Raw genomic sequence first — 13,532 nt, forward strand, 5'->3', positions numbered from 1 at the left:
GTCAGTACAACATTTTTTGCATACATCTTTAACAAACACAACCTTTTATACTTTGGCTTATTTTGAGCTGTTTTTAAACTTCTTTCAATCTTTTTTCCCCCAAGCCCTTCTAATGGTTGACAGAGTTCACCTTTTCTATCATCTGCTCCTGTGATCTCTCGCCTCTTTCACATATTTGGGGTCCTTCATCTCCACAAAAGAGATTCTTATGACCCTTGATAGAGTTTCATTAGGGCTTGCAAGATCTTTTGGATGGAAGATGACTTTCTCTTTGCTGCTGAGTTTTTCTCCTCTTCTTAGCCTAGAATGATACACTTGTAATTTTTGTACTGATCATTTGGCTCACTGCTGTAAAAGTGCTCTAGGATCATTTTGTCTTTGGTAATCAATTTTTTTGTTATTGATAATAAAATTGCAATTTCAGAAAATACATAATCAAAAAATTGCATTTCTGTGAATTTGCTTCTGGTTTAATTTTATTCAAGCTATTTGTGCATTTATTTCACATTAAGAACAGTGACAGGGCTCAAGATTCCAATGCACTGCATCTGTAGGTGGTGTTGTTAACATAATGCAATAAGTTGAGTACTAGGGGCTGGGACTAAAATTATTTAATTTCCAGCCCAGAAGCAGGCCATTTAGCCCAACTGATCTGTGACAGCATTTATACTTTACATGAACCTCCTCCAACCCCTTCTTCTTCATCGAGTCCTATCAAACCATATCCTTCTCTTCTTTTTTCCCTCATGTTCTAGCCTTCCAGCTTCACCTTAAGTGCATTTATGAAATTCACATCAACTACTCCCTTCAACATTGAGTTCCATATTCCATTCACTCTCTAGATAAAGGAGTTTCTCTTGAATTCCCTTTTGGATTTATTGGCAACTACCTTGTCTTTATGGACTCTAGTTTTGGTCTTCCCACAAGTGGAAACATATTTCTATAGCTATACCCTATGAAACCCTTTCATAATTTTAAAAACCTCTATCAGGCCAAACCTCAGCTTTCTCTTTTCTCAGGAAAAAGGCCCCAGCCTGATCAATCATTCCTAACAGTTCTAACCTCTCAGTTCTCATCTCACCCATGTAATTTTTTGTACCATTTCCAATGCCTGTTTCCTTTTTAAATGTGGAAATTAAAGTTGTTCCCAGTATTCCACATGTTGTCTAACCAACATTAGATACAAGCTTAACATAACCTTCCTACTTTTCAAATCTGTCCCTCTACATGAATGAACTCCAGTGCTTTGTTTGATTTTTTTAATGACCATATTAATTTGCATTGCTATTTGTGTTTCTGGTAAGTTTCCATTATTCTCTTCTCATTAATATCAATGTAATCAGTTCAGCAATAGTTCCAGTCATCCAAGACATGTACGGTGAGCAGAACAAGGGTTTAAAAATAGTAAAGCGATTTGAAAGTGCCTGTCATTGCATATTGACACTGCGCTTAGGAAAGTGAATATGAGCTGCTCAAAGACAGTCTACCAGTGGACTGAAAATATAAGTATAGATAATGGTGTGTGAAAGCAAAGAGTAATAAGAATGGTTGGAAGCAGAAAATATAGAAGAAGTTTGGTTTTATTTAATATGCTAATCACAATAGAGCCCACTAAGTGAAAAAGGACAATGATAAAGAAAGCAGTGAGACTGAAGAAGGGAAAATGCCAGATGATGACATTTGTCTAAATTTTCTCCCGATGTATTTACTTATTTGTTTATTCTTGGGATTTGGGCATTGCTGGCAAAGCTAACATTTATTATTCATCCTAGTTCACCTTGCAAGGTGTCAGTGGGTGTTCTTCAGAAACCACTGCAGTCTGTGTGATGAAGTTGCTTCAACAAGTTTTCATTCTTTGTAATATTTAAAAGGAAAGTTAAGATTTAACCAAGTTGGTGGGTGATTGGAGTCACATTATCGGCATGGCCAAGTAGGGATGGAGTAGTTCCTAGACCAGTGGACTTTTCCAACAGTTCGTGGTCAGCTTTATATTTCTAGTCTTTTAAAACTGAATTCAAGTTCTCAAACTACCATGATAAGATTTGAACTCTCACCCTTAAAATCACTAGCGTAGGCCTCTATATTACTGGCCCCGTAACATAACCACTCTGCTCTTGTACCTCCACAACAATAAGAGAACAAGTAGGCCAGTAACAGCCAATAATTGCAAAGTATGGAAACAAACAGAGGAAATGCTAAAATAATATTGACCGGATCCATGAATGGATGTTTAGGATTTGTGTACCCTGACAACGAAAGAAAAGAAATAGAGAGATACTCCTTGCCCATGACAAGGCCCACATTGATAAAGTAGAAACGCACACTCTCTTTCAGCTACTAGCCCAACCACAGAATAAAGATTCCATATTTTGACCAACAATGGGAGAAGAAAGAAAACTAAAAAGAATGTGCCGGGCAAGAGAGACGAGGAGAAATCTGCGTGCACATTCATCAAATCTGCTCTGCTTGTCATTGTGTTGCAGGAATCGCAAAACCAACAGAAGTCCTAATTTGGAAGAATTTAACCCCATGCCTGAAGTTTCCAAAGCTCTCCACTGTCACTGAGAAGTAATTTTGGGGATTTTCTCATCCTTAAGTGGCAATAGATGAAAAATGAGATTGTAAGGAGTTAATTCTAATAATAGCTACTGAAGATGTGCATAAGGAATGATCTGATGTCTTTCACAGAGAAAAGATGAGTGAGAAGCACCAAACAGAGGTCTCCTGATGTTCTGCAACTTTGTATATAGTTAGTTATGTAAACAAAAGAGTTTTGAAGGACAGACCACCACCACCAGCAAAATTTCTTCTAGAGTAAGAAAACCAATGTCTCCTAATGTGAGATAAACCAACAATAACAGAGAGATGACCAAATTAAGATGGCCTAAACTAATGAATTTTTGAAAATAAGGGAGTAGAATTGCATAAAATATAATGGACACCACCTGGTCCTCTTTATTAACTAAGGTTAATTAGTTAATTAGTTAATTAATTAATAAGGTTTATTAACTGGAAGACCTTCACCAGGGAAGTAAAACTGGAAATCCAAGGAACCAGCTGGCTGTGTCCTGATGACATGAGAAGATGAATTTGTGTGAACCCCTTGCTCATCGGATTCAGCTGCAGATAAATTGTATATTGTCCCTAAAAGTTAAGAAACATAATTCATGATTCCAAATGAAGCAATTAAACTAGAATGGCATGGTAGTCCTTTGTAGTGCAATTCCAATTCAAACAATCCCCAATTAGGTGGTTTCGTATAAACAGAAAATTGTAGAAATAAATGTTTAAGTTCTACAGGTGCAATATGGAAAAATACAATCATTCCATTAACAATTTAAATTAATGCATTTCCCATAAACATGATATAGCCCAAACATACATCAAATCTAACAGCATTATATTTGAATAGATTTCATTTTCATACTGGGTTGTAAAATCAGTTTCGTGGGTCGGCAGTCTATTATACCTTGGGTGTATACCATCTGTGCCCACTGGCATCGGGTGTGTTTAGTGGCGTGAGTGGACAATATGGTGAGAAGGTCAAAAATCAGTTTCACGATATCATGACACCAGTTTACAATTGTCCGCTCAGACAGTTGATGGCGCATCGCATTTCCTGCCTTCAGATGTCGGAAACCTCATTGTAAAACATCAGCATTTCATTATAAGGCCAGCCCACAGGACTCATCCCCTCCCCCTTGATGAATTGTCCACCCATATCATGCCAATGTATATCACAACAGCATATAAAACTTGGTGGGCTACACTTTGAGAGGAACTCAGAGGCGAGTGCACAGTAATGTTGCAGAGCACTTATGAGGGATGCCAGTTGGAGTTCAAGGTTGAGGCACTTTGAGAGGGGCAAAGGCTGCCCTGCGATTGAGGCAACTTTGGGAGTGGGGAAAGTCTGCCTTGTGGTTGAAGGTAGCGCAGAAGCATGTGGGGGGGTGGGGGTGGTGGGTGCTAAGCAGTGGGTAAGGGAAGAGGCCACGCATTAGGGACACCTTGTATAAAGTGCCCTCTGTAGCTGAAACAGATCAGGTGCAGCCACATTGATATGATTTGAGTTTGGCCTCTAGCTTATCTGCTCACTCAAGCAGCACAGAAGTTTCAAAGTGCCACCAAGTGCTCCAGAGCTTTTCATCCCTTAGGCACAGACCGCAAACTAATGAGCATTTTAGTGGACTGCAGAACAGTTGGACGACTGGGCATGTTGTACAATCTCCTTGCTAAAGCTGACCATGGAGCAGTCACCATTGGAGGCATTCGCAGCTCCTTGCAAAGTCAGCATCCTGGTTTGGACCAGTCTCCCCCATGGTTCAGGATAACAGCACAGCCTTGCAGTGTGGGTTAGGAGAACGCCTGAGCTGAGAGCACAGCATGCAGTCCAGTGGGTGAAGCTGCTGCTCAATCGGTCAGATGGGGTGGGGGGGAGGTGGATGGGGTTTCGGGCAGCCATGCAGTGCATTTTTCTCTGGCCATCCAAGTGGTGGCCAGCACTCTCCGGGATGCATTAAGGCACCTTCAGGCTTAATCAAGAAAGCTTCTTAGTACACCCTTGCTAACCCATGCATCTCGCTTTTTCATCTTGCAGCAGGAGTACATCAGGAGCATGGAGCCTGGTGAACTAGCAGTACGCCTCATGGCATATAGAGAGTGAAGATGACTGAGTAGAGAGCGACTGAGGTGCCTGGCTGTACAGAGGGAGGAGCAACACCCTCTAGAAGAAGGGGCAGCTGGGTCACCCACACATGCTGCTGAAGAGCCACAGTGGGCCATCACTGGTTGGCACCTCACTAGATCCAGATCTATAGATGCCACCTTTCATTCCTGCAGATGACTGAGAACCAGTGTCGCCAAAGACTGCACTGGTCCAAGGAGCTGGTTGGTCACTTCTGCCTGCTACTGCAGGGTTTGGTGCCACGTGGACATGGTGGGCATCCACTGCCATTGGCCTTGAAAGTGACCGCGGCACTCAATTTCTACACCAGTGGCTCCTTTCAGGGCTCCACAAGTGACCTGTGTGGGATCTCACAATCTGCCAACCACAAATACATCCATGAGGTCATGGATGCCATCTTTGTGAGGGCACACAGCTTTGTGCATTTCGCCTGGGACCAGGAGAGCCAGGATACAAGAGCAATTGGATTTGCCCAGATCTCAGGTTTCCCACAGGTGCAGCGTACTATTGACTGCACTCGCGTGACGCTCAGATCTATGTCACAATAAGCAGTCAACTATGTCAACCGCAAAGGATTCAATTTGCTAAATGTGCAGCTGGTGTGCAACCACAACAAATACATCCTGCAGGTCTGCACACGGTTTGCAGGGAGTACCACGACTCCTACATTCTCAGTAGGTCTCAGATCCCTGACATCTTCCAGGGTCCACAGAGGCTGCAGGGTTGGCTCCTCAGGGACAAGGGCTACCTGCAGAGGACGTGGCTGATGACACCTGTTCAGCGGCCTCTGGCTGTAGCAGAGCGAAGGTATAACGAGGCTCATGCTGCAGCTTGCAACATAGTGGAGCAGACCATCAGGATGCTGAAGATGCGGTTCCGGTGCCTGGACTGGTCTGGAGGAGCCCTGCAATACAGTCACAGAGGGTGTCACGCATCGTTGTTGCCTGCTGCGCCCTTTACAAACTGGCACTGCAACAGGAAGAGGAGATGGCAGAGGAGGAGATGGCAGAGGAGGAGGTGGAGGAACTGGAGGTCTCCTCCATGAGGAGGACATCGACGATGATGAGGGTGAAGATGCCCCTGAAGGCGACAATGATGGGGATGAGGCCCTCGCACTGGCCAGATAAGGCAGGTGCGCTCCGGAGGTCCTCACAGCTGCAAGATTGGTGGAGGATGATGGCAATAGGTGTCCTCATATATCCTCATATTGCATCTGTGAACGTTTGAATCCAGTCTGGCTGATGGTGGCGCAAATACCCTCTGTGATAATGCTCCTGTCATAGAGAGCAGTGAAGGCCCTAACAGTCGCTCAATTCCAGGAGGATGATGACAACATGCAGTGAGGACACTCCATAGATCTTCACATGGTCTCTGAGAATGTCTGACTCCTGTCAGGCCGAGAGCAGCTCACTTGTGCTCCATGATCAGGGTCATATCATAGAGACACAGCCATGAAACTTTAAAAATGTCTGGTCTTTTGTCTGCCTTCAGGAACTGAGCCCTTCATGAACACATCATCACTGATCACAGATGCTAAAGAGATGGGGGCCAGCCTCACCTTAAAGGTGCTGAGAGCACACAGAGAGAATGGCGGGACTCTGTGATGTCTGTCAACTACATTCTGGCAGCAATGACTAGCACCATCAAGGTGCAGGCATCAGTAATGTGTCCAGGGAGTGTGAGCCTGGACCATCACTTTGCTCTGAAGGCTGCACAAAGTAAAGGGAGGGGCTCTGAACTGAGACACTTGCTTTTTATCTTGCGCAGAAAGGTTTCACATCTGAGTGACATGAACACTGCTCAGTAGAACAAAGAGCCATAGGCAGGGAGACATTCTCGGCCTATGGAGCTGGAGCTGCTGGGGTCAAAGGAAGAGGGAATTCTGATGGGCTGGATACCCATGGAGTCACCTGGATTGATGGCACTAGGGTACGCATCAGCTGATGTCCTTCCTATGGGTGCCCAAGGGCTCCAGGCTGACTCCTTGAGGAGAAGGAGTAACTGGAGTGAGATCGAGCTGCCCTGCATACACACTGTTGGAGGCGAACTATGGCATCAGCGGTGGAATTAAGCCCACGCAGCAGTGCAGGAGTGATGTCCTGGACCAAGGTCTCCATGGTGGCTGCCATCCTACTAGTGTTTACCTTGGTTGGCATGCCTGCATTATCACATCAGAGTGAAGGCAGATGGCCTCCTCCATTGTGCCTTGCAAGCTGAGGAGTGTAGAAGACATTCCTTCCTGTTGTTCCCAAGCTTGCCTTTGCAGCTGCAGCAGCTGTGACATGACCAAGTCCAGAGGCTCGTCATCTGACTTGGACTCAGCATATGTCTAGCCTCCAGTAGTCCTCTGGGTGACAGACAACTAGGAAGTCACTGCTGCCACTTGCTATGGATCAGAAAGTGTGATGTGCTCACCAGATTGTGATCCTGAGGCTACTGTTATACTAGGTCCCACCAAGGGTGTGCCTCTGCACTGGTGGAGGGTGTAGGTAAGCGCTGTGATGGGACTTCAAGGAGGGTGCCTTCAAACCCCGAAGAAACTTCTGAAGAGGAATTTGATTGGAGGTTTGTGGACTGAATGGACTCCGTTGTCTGTTTGGCAGATGTGTCTACAAAAGCAAGGAGAGATAGTTAGTGCAAGGCATTGACCTGTGAAAGAGGACACATCACTCACAGCATGGTTGTCTGATGGATGTTACAGTGCAGGATCTTCACTTGGTAGAGCAGCGCCGACCTCACCGTCAGCACAGGAACAGCCCAGATCCTCGCCGGCCAGCTGGAAGGCTCTGCATTTAAAGTCTGTGAAGACCTCGATTTCAGTCATTCCTCCACTGGTCTGTGGCCTCTCCTTCTTGTTGTGTGCTAACTTGTCCTGCTTAAATAGTGATGGAGAGAGAGTAAACGGAATGCTTGCCCAGCCAGGTGATTAGTATGCCTGGCATGTGTGGATGATGAGTGGTCCCATGGGCAGGATGAAGACAATGAAGGTGTGTGTGAGACAGTGAATGGCGATGTCTCTTAAATTGGTAGTGAGTGAGGGCCCTGTGCATGTGTGATGGGTTTGTGAGTGTGTGAGTTGAGAGTGATGAGAAGAGTGACTTACCCTGGCAGAAGGGAGGAGATCATTCATCCTCTTGCAGCACTGGGTGCAGAGCGTCTTCTTTTGCAGGGCGTTGGCGCTGACCACCACTGCCACCACCTCCCAAGTGGATTGATGATGTTGCTGCCTATCCAATGAACAGAGAAGGGGCAGAGGACATGACAGTGAGCCTCTGCTGCATCCAAAAGGCATTCAAGGGATGCATCATTGAACCTGGGGGCTACAGTCTTTTTGCCTTTCAGGGCCATGTCTTCTTTGCAGCAGTGGTGGGCTGGAAGCACTGAGAGGTGTGCACGCGGCTGGACTTTAAATAACAAGCCTGGCATGATGAAGCGGCGAGATGATGGTGTGGCGGATGAATGAGAGCCCACCAGTCATGGGAACGTAATTTTACTGTAAGTGCTACCGCACTTAATGCAAATCTGGATCAATACCGCCCCTCATCTGATCTTCCTTTCCAAAGGAATATTGGGTGGGTGCCTGCAAGTGACCAATCTGCAAAGCTGAGTTTATCAGTCAGTGATGAAAATTAAACTTTTCCATTGTCTTAGGATCATAGAATGATACAAAGAAGGAGGCCATTCAGTCTGCCATGCCTGTGTTGTTATAGTAGAATTATGCAGAGAAAATAACTTGTCTTTCACATGATGCAGTTTTGCCAATGAATATATTAATAAAAGCAGGACCCATAAGATAAAAGGGAGCCATGTGTGACAGAAAAAAAGTTGCATCAAGGTCCTCAGTGTTTTCTATATAAAATGGGAATGGAAAATGAGCATGGCAGAGAAAGGAAGACTTTGTCTAGTGAAAATAATTAACTGTTTATATTGGTCAAATATAATAACCAGCTACTGGATAACAAAACAGTTTTCATGATAACAAAATCAAGAATATTCTTGCTCACCTCCTTCTACTGCAAGCCTCTGTAAATGAGGCAAGCTCATGCAACAAGTGGGCTTATTCAAATTTATTCTTTGTTTCATAAGCATGTGATTGAAAACGAATGACCTCCATCTCGCAACTAAAACACTTAAGGTCTGATAGCATAGTAGGTGGAGTATCCCCACAATTGAAAGTAGGTGAAGGCCTGATTTATCTGTTTCCACTCATCATAATTCAGAAGACGGCTCTTAATGACCTTTAAGGCAGTCAGCAAATGTGATTATTTAGATTTATGTGCAGCAGCTGCTTTCTGTTCTCTCTGGAGCCTTGTTTTTATTAAGACAGGTTCAGACCTGTAGTAAGTACTGGGTATATTTATTTTATAGCAGGAAGAATAGACACAAATGTGAGGTACAGGAGGTATCTAATTCGCTGTATTAAACTGCCAAATGTGTGATTATAACAGCAAAAAAAATAGAAACTACAGTTGGCAATGCTACCACACAAATACTTGCTTCAAAGTATTGCATAAAAATAAGGGCAGGATCATGGAGCCAAAAATCCGCAAGTGTTCCAGTGACTCGAGCTAGAAGTTTGACTGGGAGTCTGCTGAAATGGTTACAAGATCAGCTGGAACTGAAATAGCTCTGGCCCTGCCTAGCACCAAATTCTGATTGGCCATGTAAATCCAAAACTTTCACCTATACCTTTAAGGTTTAACACAAGGAGGCAGGAACATAGGAAAATGAATAGGCCATTTAGCCCCTTAAGCATGTTCACAACTCTTTGCAGGGTGAAGAGTTTCCTAATTTCACTCCTGATAAGTCTGAGTCCAGTTTTGTTTAAATTGTGCCTCTTAGTCCTAGACTCCCTAACCACCAGAAATCGTTTCTCTCCATCTACCCTATCTGTTCCCCTTAATATCTTGAAAGTTTTCATCAGATTGCCCATTAACCTTCCAAATTCCAAGAAATACAACTTTAGTTTGTGTAACTTCTCCTTGTAATTTAACCCTTGGAGTCCAGGTATCATTCTAATAAATCTAAGCTACCCTCCCTCCAAGGTCAATATATCCTTCCTAGACGTGCTGAAAGCTGCTCTTGGTCTGACCAGGGCTTTGTATGGCTGAAGCATGACTTCTACCCCATTGTATTGTATTCCTCTATTTACAAAGGCCTGCATTCTATTAGACATTTGGATTTTTTTTTTTGTACCTGCTTATGACATTATAATAACTTGTGTACCTGGACCTGCAAATCTCTTTGGACCTCCATTGTTTCTAGATTTCCACAATTTAGGAAGCACCCTGTTCTATCCTTTTTAGGTCCAAAGTGGGTGTCCTCACATTTGCCATTATTGAAATCCATTTTCCCCCGTTTTTGCCAATTTATTTAATCTACCAATATCTATTTGTAATTTTATGCTTCCATCTATACTGTTTACAATGCTATCACAGGACTGGGCAGGGGCTTCCTAAGTCATAAGTTCTCATGCCCCGGCCTCAGTAACAATGGGCTACTGGGGATAACTGCTTCCATCTTCAGTTGAGGAGAGATACTTACCCCTCCCCCAGCCCACCCTCAGGCCACAAGCTTAGTTCTTGGCCCCTCATTGTGTGAGTACTCCAAATGTGGCCTCACTGTCAGAGGCCTGGTTGTAATGCTCCCTCCCTGTAACCCTCCCTCACCTTTATCAACTTTCCGGATATATACTGCCATATCTAGACCTCCCTGGTTGTCTAGAGGAATACAGGGGAAGATCAAACAGAAAAAGAAAGCGTGTGATAGTCACAAAGAACTAAGCACTGCAGGCGAACATAGGAAGTGCAGGGACGAAGTAAAAAAGGAAATAATGAAATCAAAGAGAGAGCATGAAAAAAGATCAGCAAGTAAAGTTAAAGATAACCCAAAGATGTTTTACCAATACATTCATGCTAAAAGGTTAGTTAAGGAAAAAGTGGGACCTATCTGAGATGAAGATGGAAAGTTGTGTGTAGATGCAGAGGCTGTGGGAAGGGTTTTGAATGAATATTCTCTGTTCTCTATTCACTGCAAGATATTGGACGGGTAGTCATAAAGAGAGGGGAAGCACTCGAAGGGTTGAAATCTTTGAAAGTTGATAAGTCACCAGGGCCAGATGGATTGTTTCCGAGGCTGCTGAAGGAAGTCAGGGAGGAGATAGCAGATCCTCTGAGGATGATTTTCCAACCTTCACTAGATACAGGGGAGGTACCGGAGGACTGGGGAAATGCAAACGTAATTTCATTGTTTAAAAAGGGATCAAAGGAAATGCCAAATAATTATAGGCCAGTTAGTCTTATCATTGGTGCTGAGCAAATTAGTAGAATCAATCCTGAGAGATAGGATTAACTGTCATGTGGAAAGGCATGGACTAGTCAGGGATGGTCAGCATGGATTTGTTAAAGGAAGGTCTTGCCGCACAAATTTGATTGAATTCTTTGAGGAAGTGACAAGAAGGGTCAATGAAGGTAGTGCAATGGATGTTGTGTACATGGATTTTAGCAAGGCATTTGACAAGGTCCCACATGGCAGATTGGTCAGGAAAGTAAAAGCCCATGAGATTCAGGGTAATGTGGCAAACTGGATAAAAGGTTGGCTTTGTAACAGAAAACAAAGGGTAATGGTCAATGGATGCCGTTGCGAATTGAAAGTTGTCTCAAGTGGTGTTCCACAGGGCTCGGTGTTGGGACCCTTGCCGTTTGTGTTATAATTAACGATTTGGACGTGAATGTGGGGGGTACGATCGGGAAATTTTCAGATGACACGAAGATTGGCTGAGTAGTGGATAGTGTAGAGGATAGCCATAAACTCCAAAATGATATGGATGGCTTGGTGGAGTAGGCGGTAAAGTGGCCATTGGATTTTAACATAGAGAATTGTGAGGTCATACATTTAGGGAGGTCAAACAGTTACAGGGATTACAAAATAAATGGGAATATACTAAGAGGGGTATATAAAGTGAGAGATCTTGGCATACAAGTACACAGGTCCCTAAAGGCAGTAGTTCAAGTAGACAAGGTTGTAAAGAAGGCATATGGAATGATCTCTTTCATTGGCAGAGGTATAGAATACTAAAGTAAGGATATAATGTTGGAATTGTATAAAACACTTGGGAGGCCACAACTGGAGTATTGTATGCACTTCTGATCACCACATTACAGGAAGGATGTAATAACTCTGGAGAGAGTGCAGAGGAGGTTTACATGAATGTTGCCAGGGTTAGAAAAGTGTAGCTACGAGGAGAGATTGGATAGGTTGGGGTTATTTTCCTGAGAACAAAGAAAGCTGAGAGGTGACTTGATTGAGGTGTACAAAATTATGAGGGGAATAGATAGAGTGGACAGGATAAAATTATTTTCCTTGATGGAGAATTCTAGAACCAGGTGACATAGATTCAAGGTAGGTGGCAGAAGGTGTAGGGGGGACATGAGGAAGAATTGTTTTATGCAGAGGGTAGTGGGTGTCTGGAATTCGCTCACCAAGTTGGTGGTAGAGGCAGAAACTTTAAACTCTTTTAAAAAGTACCTGGATCTGCAACTTAAGTGCTGTAAGCTGCAGGGCTATGGACGGATGCAGGAAGGTGGGATTAGAAAGGGCACTTGGGTGTCCTCGGGCTGGCATGGACAAGATGTGCCAAATGGGCTCTTTCTGTGCTGCAACTTTTCTATAGTTCTATGGTCCTATACCTTTAAAATGGGGACTGAAATTATATTTGCCTGCCTGTTCCAATTATCTCCTCCCTCTGAGCCCCCTTCATCTGAAAACTATATTTCATCCTCCGCCAACTCCAGCATGATGCCACCACCAAACACATCTTCCCTTCACCCCCCCCTCCCGGTGGCATTCCGCAGGGATCGTTCCCTCCCGGACATTCTGGTCCACTCCTCCATCACCCCCTACACCTCAACACCCTCCCACAGCACCTTCCCATGCAACTGCAGTAGGTGCAACACCTGCCCTTTTACATCCCCTCTCCTCACCGTTCAAGGGCCCAAACACTCCTTTCAAGTGAAACAGCATTTCACTTGCACTTCCGTCAATTTAGTCTACTGCATTCGCTGCTCCCAATGCGGTTTCCTCTACGCTGGAGAAACCAAATGCAGACTGGGTGACCATTTTGCGGAACACCGTCGGTCTGTCCGCAAACATGAGCCAGACCTCCCTGTCGCTTGCCATTTCAACAGTCCACCCTTCTCTCATGCCCACATGTCTGTCCTTGGCCTGCTGCAATGTTCCAGTGAAGCTCAACGTAAACTGAAGGAACAGCACCCCATCTTCCGACTAGGCACTTTACAGCTTTCTGGACTGAATATTGAGTTCAACAATTTTAGATCATGAACTCTCTCCTCCATTCCCACCCCCTTTCCAATAACCCTTTTGTCCAATAATTTATATAGATTTTTCTTTTCCCACCTATTTCCATTATTTTTAAATGTATTTCCATCCATTGTTTTATCTCTACCTTTTAGCCTATTTCAATCCCTTCCCTTCACCCCATCCCCACTAGGGCTATCTGTCCCTTGCTCGTTATATTAGCACATTCCTTAGATAATATCACCACCTTCAACACCTCTTTGTCCTTTTGTCTATGACATCTTTTGGCTATCTCCACCCATCATTGGCCCTCTATCCAGTTCTGCTTGTCCCACCACCCCCCCTTAAACCAGCTTATATTTCACCTCTTTTCTATTTTTCCTTAGATCTGTTGAAGAGTCATATGGACTCAGAATGTTAACTGTGTTCCGCTCCGCAGATGCTGTCAGACCTGTTGAGTTTTTCCAGGTATTTTTATTTTTGTTTTGGTCTTGCTCTCCTCATTCAAGATTAATGCAGGTCAACTGATGTC

The sequence above is a fragment of the Carcharodon carcharias genome, chromosome 1, assembly GCF_017639515.1.
Source record: "Carcharodon carcharias isolate sCarCar2 chromosome 1, sCarCar2.pri, whole genome shotgun sequence".
Classification (NCBI taxonomy): domain Eukaryota; kingdom Metazoa; phylum Chordata; class Chondrichthyes; order Lamniformes; family Lamnidae; genus Carcharodon; species Carcharodon carcharias.